Here is a 5,723-nt window from a genome sequence, read left to right on the forward strand (position 1 = left end):
GGGGATCCTTTTGGGGTACGAGGCTGCCTCGGTTGTTTTCGTGGGTAAAAGCTGCCCTGGGTACAACAGGGACGGCTCCCGTCTCCCCAGTGTTGTAGCCTGCCCTCCTCGTGTCGCTGCTGGTTAATTAGTAATAGGGTATTTGCGCATTGCCCGTGCCGGTGGTGCACATCACCCGCTGGATTACAGCCTTCGGGATCAGCGCGGAGTTTCCACGGGAAAATCCTGCCGTGGTGCGGAGCGAGCAGCCCTGGCAGTGCAGGGCAGCAGATCAGCAGGAGGCCTTGGCCAGCACGCTTGGCTTTGAGGCCCCGCTCTGTTCCCACGTGTGTTGCAGGATGTTCTTCCAAGAACACCTTTCAGTGATGGAAATCAGAATTGCTTGCCAGGTGACCCAACTCATGGGTCATGAGCATGCTGGCACAGTCTCACCCTTGCTTCCCTCAGCTGATGGTGTTTTCAGTGTTCCTGTAGGAGAGTGTCATGACTGCTCTGAACTAATGTTTTGGGGCTTGCTGAACTTTTGCTTCTAGGTGTACCCGCTTGCCCTCTCTGCCTCAATGGTTTCTGCTCCAAAAGTGTGAATGTGTGTTGAATAGGAACCAACGTGCACAGTAATCTGTGGTGACAGATCTGCCTGAGAGCCGCAGAACAGAGCTGTACTGCTGCTTTACTTTTTTGACTACTTTTTCCTTACCTTGCATTGGCACCAGCTTGTGATTATAGCCCGTGACTGTTGTAAACCTTTCCTTCCTCCTCTTGTCTGTTTCATTTTGGGGTACCTTGCAGTGTTTTGTCATTTGATCTCTGTTTGTTGTTGTACCAAGCCTATATTTAAAAATCTCTTCTGAAAAAGAGGTAAAACTGAATTGGCTAGGAAAGTACACCAGCATTTTGGAAGAACACAGAGGAGGCCTGGACTGTCCTTGGGTACAGCCTTGCAGGATCTGCCTGCCATGACTTCTGCTGTTTGTAGTTTTTCTTCTCAAGCTGAGTATGAAATCCTCTGACTTAGTGATCTCTAATGTTCTCTAAGCCAGGCTCTTAATTGGTGTCTAGTACTAAAAACAGTGGATCCTCTCCCCAGTTATATGTAGTTATATTTATGCATTCATCATCTTGGGACCCAGCTGCGGACCCTCAAGTAAGTCTTGTTGTCCCTTGATGTTATCAGGGCTCCCATCAACAAGCTACAGGACACAGGTCAGATCTGCAGATCATGGTGTGGCTTGTAATTTTAGGTGGGAACTCTGCAGCTCATGGTGTCACTATTGAAACTGCAGAAGACAATATTCTTGATTGTGACTTAATTATGCCTGTGAATGTGAAGGCTGAGGCAAGGAAGTCTCAATTCACCAGGCTTCTTAACCAGTGCTGATCAGCACCTGGTGGAGTTCTGAACATCAGGAGGACGTGCTTGAACCGCAGAGGGATGGGGCAAAAGGTCCTTTAGGATTCTTTCCTTAGAGGAGTGGGATGTAAACCAGGTACTCGCTGATGGTGTGATCCTGCAAATCATCCACTCACTTGAAATGACTAAATTTCACCATGACCACTTACATCAGGTAGGGGGGATAACTCGTGTTTGAAAAGGTCATTATGTTTCTATAGCCCATAAGCAATAAGGACGCACAATAAAGCATTGCTTGGAGGCAGTGCTTTAAGCACAGTAGTCTTGTTGCCCATTCCAGTGCTGTTCACATGGTCTTGCCCTCTAAAAATGAGGATGTTGCCTAACAGGGCACGGTTTTGCTCTTTGTGGTGGGTTCTTTGCATAGGTTCAGGCGGGTATTAGAGTCGGGCAGTGTTGTTTGAGGTGTGGCGTGTGCTCAGGTACAGGGTCATGGCCTGGCACTACCTGGGGAGCTATTCAGCTGGTGTAGGAAGGTGACAGCAGCTGGCAGGATTGCCATGTGGCATGAGCTGGGCTTCGTGTGGTGCCAGTCAGAACTATTGCCCTTGTCTGCAGTCCCCCAGCCAGCCCCGGAGTGGAAAGGCAGCGAGTGGGGTGGAAGTAGCTCCTGTCTGGGTCTGGCCCCCGCGTTGCCTTTCAGATGCCTGCGGGGTCGGAGAGGGGACAGCGCTCCTTACGCTGACACCATTGTCAGCCCAAACACGCGCAGGGACTGGGAAGCAGCCGGAGCTGTGGAACGGCTGTGTCATGGCAGCTCCTCAGTGGTGTGATGGGCACATGATCTTTCTGTGGTGTCTTTTACTCGAGGATAAGCATCTTGCTTCTGATGAATTACAACGTAGTGGGCAAGGTTGGAGTTGCTAAAAAACAAACCCTGCTGCCTGTTTTTTATTGAGAGTGATCATATTAGTGATATGACAAACAACATCTACTACTAAAAGAGCAACAAACGGTGTTTGTGTGCTTGCTTTGGTGCTTAGAATTACAAATGCCTTTTATGGGGACCTAATAGCTTGTTCTTACAGCTTATTCCATGCACAGAACTACTGATACTGTGTGAGTTGATTATACAGGATTATGACTTAATTACTGGTCTGAATTTCCAGCTGAGGAGTTTAAATGAAGAACCATCTTATCTCAAATAGGGGCTTGCCATGTGTGTATGTTGCATGTGAGATAATTTCTGCTATATATTGGTCATTATTGACTCCTTGTTGAGTCTTCTCCTATATAGTACACTAAGTTTAAATTTTAGTTTGTGGAATTATTCTGGGTAATCTTCAGTACATGCTGAAGAAAAAGTTAATAGTAATTTCCATTTAACTTTATTCTTTGGTAAGCCTCTAAATGGGCTGTATGTAGACCTGTCATAAAGTTTGAGAAATGTGAGGCTCCCTTGCTGCTTCTATACATGCACTTCTAGGGTAACCAGAGTGGCAATGGCCACTATTAAAAACACAGGTATGAGCATTGCTGATCTGGAGAACTGAGCAGGCCTGGACTTAGGCAGCATAGACCTGAAAGGGAAGCTGTAGCTGTGAACAGAGTTTGCTTGTGTCAGAGGAGCTTAGAAACTTTTCATCTGCCAGGCCAGGTTATTTTTATGTGATGACTGCTTTCGTTTTTGTTTAAAACTGCAACACAGGTTAATTTCCTGAGCTTCTTTATGTTCCTTACAAAACCCCACAACACAAGCACCTTCTGCAGTACTCAATGGAGGCTTTGTTTTCAGTGTGGCATGGATGTGCCTAGCGCTTCCTTAGAGGCATAGGCTGGCTGCACATTGCAGCACACTCACATGGTTTCCAATACTTTGAGTCTCCAGCCAGCAACACACAACAAAGTATCTTCTTCTGCATATTTGAGATCAGAATTCAGGCCCACAGTGGAAATGTTGTCTGTGCAAACAGCCACGCTATTATTAGTACTTCCTCAATTATGTGAGCTACATGCAAGTTTGTTGTTGAGAATTTTCATGGCATGTAATTTTTTTTTGGTTGGCATTTCTAAATACATGTGAAATTGCTGCTGTTTAAAAACCTTTGGTTGTTCATTGTGTAGGGCATAATCTATGTAATTTTAATTTATGCATTTCTTTCTTTCTACTAGAATTACAGTGTATCATAGAGGGAGCATATCAACAGTGCTGGAGAGTGGTTGGGAACTTGGATGTTTGTAGGTGCAAAGCCTATCTATGACGTTTACTTGCCTGCTTGAAAGATTCTCGGTATGAGCAAAGGTGAGAGACACTACTGAACCAGTTGGTGGCTGCACATGTGGTTGTTAGCCTGGTGCTTTTAGTATGACTCCAAAATTTGCATGTAAGTAGTACCTTGAACATCATGAAAGGTTTCTGGAAGTGTAGGAGGAGCCAGCTGAATTTTCTCCAGCAGAAAGGGCCTACTGCTATGTAGGAATGGGTGAGTGAAAGAGCTTTGCCTTAAATGGAGTCATCAGTAGGAAATTAATTTTCAGCAAAAGGAGATGACTGTACAGGGGAGGACTTTAATTGGGAGGTGGGGAAGAAAATGAGGTGTAGGTGAACATGTGCTAATATGTAGTGTTAGAAAGCAAAGAGTATGGGGAGAGAGTGATCAAGCATCACAGGAAGAGAAGAACAAAACAGATGCACTGCTCTGGAAGGCTGCACCAAGGCTTTTCTCTAAGTGCTTTCCAGCTGTTCCCAAAAGTATCTGCTCATAAATGGGCCTCCTGGGGCTATTAATCCAAAATTCCAGGAGAAAATCCAAGATTAAGTGGGGAAAGTATTTCTGTAATCTAACGAAGAATGGACAGGTAAATGTGGTCCAACCAGAGCTGAATCAATAAACTCATGTCCTCATTTAGTTATCTTCTATGACCTTCATGGGCCTTTTCAGTAGAAAAGGCAGGGAAAGATATGTCCATATCTTTCCATAAATGTTGCTGGTATTTGGCCTATCACTGAATGTAGTTGAGGTTATTTTCTTACCATCATCAGGAAATTGGAAGAACCCCTTGATATTAGAAACCAAGCAGTCCACCCATCACTCTTTTCCTTCTGTGCTCTCTGTGAAGATACCAAAGGCCATGTAGGAAAGCTTTGTTCTCCACCTCTAGAAATGTAATAGGAGAAAAGGTAACTGTCTCAGAATTGAAGCAATTGCACCTAGGAGGAAGAAGAAATGGCAGCTCTAAATGGAGGAAGGAGTGATGTTGGGCTATGCTGTGGCCCCAGCCCTGTGGGGTCGATAACTGACCTTGGCTTTACCTGGTGCTTCAAACCCAGCTGGTATGTGTGGGGAAGAGGGCTAAGGCTGTGTTTGACATGAGTATGGCTTCGGGGGGGAGAAGGGACCCCTGTAAGGATCACCTTCAGACTCTGCTAGCCAATGCCTGCAAGTCCTTTTCTCCAGTGCTGCCCATCTGCTTGTTCTGTTTCCTTTTCCTGTTCTTGTTGTACCTCCTGTTTGTTTGGTACACTTCTGACTTTGCTCATTCTTTTGTACAGTTTTAACCAAACTGAACAAGTAAAAGAAATACCTAGTATGTCACTGGGAAGTTCCTAATGCATGCAAAGGTTTTGTTGTGTTCTGCATGTGGGCTTCTGCTTTAGGGTTGAGAATGTGGGGGTTTTCTTTAAGTGTTGGGTTGGGTGTTTTGTTTATTGGAAGGGGTTAATGGCTTTTTGGTTGATTGGTCTGGCTTTGTGGTGTGCAGGAGAAGGCTGTCTACATACTGTAGCACTGATTTCTGTGTACTGTGCACCAAATGAGCCAGGGCTTGAGTATAAGGAAAAATTTGTGTGAACTTCAGCACCATTTTCCTCATTGAAGGTAAGAAATTTTTGCTCCTGAGACTGTAAAATCATAAAGTAAAGACTTGAACATCAGGTGCAAAGCCTTATTGCAAATTACAGTCTGTCTCTTGTGGCCTGGTAAGCAGATGCAGTCTCTTAGCACTTCTGAGCCCCAAAGTGCTGGAGCCCTCTCTCCCATCATAGCCCAGGTGAGTGGAGACATGTAAGTGCCTGGGAGCTTCCCCTTGTTAGGCCATTGTATTTGTATCTGCAACACACCTGGCTCTGTGATTAGGTGCATTCTCAGATTAATTCCTTACTTCCTTTTGGTAATATTTTCATAGGGGTTTTTTTTTGGTGTCTGCCAGCTTGCAAGCAGTTGGGCTGAGCCTAGCCTGCAAGGGAGTGCTCCCCAAGGAGGGTTATTTGTGCAGACCAGCTTTGTGGAAATCCAGTCTGTCCTTGGTCGTTGAGGGATTGTAGCTTGGCATGGCTTTAAATGCATATTTAAAAGCCTCTGCTTCTGCTAGT

This window comes from Corvus brachyrhynchos, unplaced genomic scaffold, assembly GCF_000691975.1.
Source record: "Corvus brachyrhynchos isolate BGI_N302 unplaced genomic scaffold, ASM69197v1 scaffold62, whole genome shotgun sequence".
Classification (NCBI taxonomy): Eukaryota; Metazoa; Chordata; class Aves; order Passeriformes; family Corvidae; genus Corvus; species Corvus brachyrhynchos.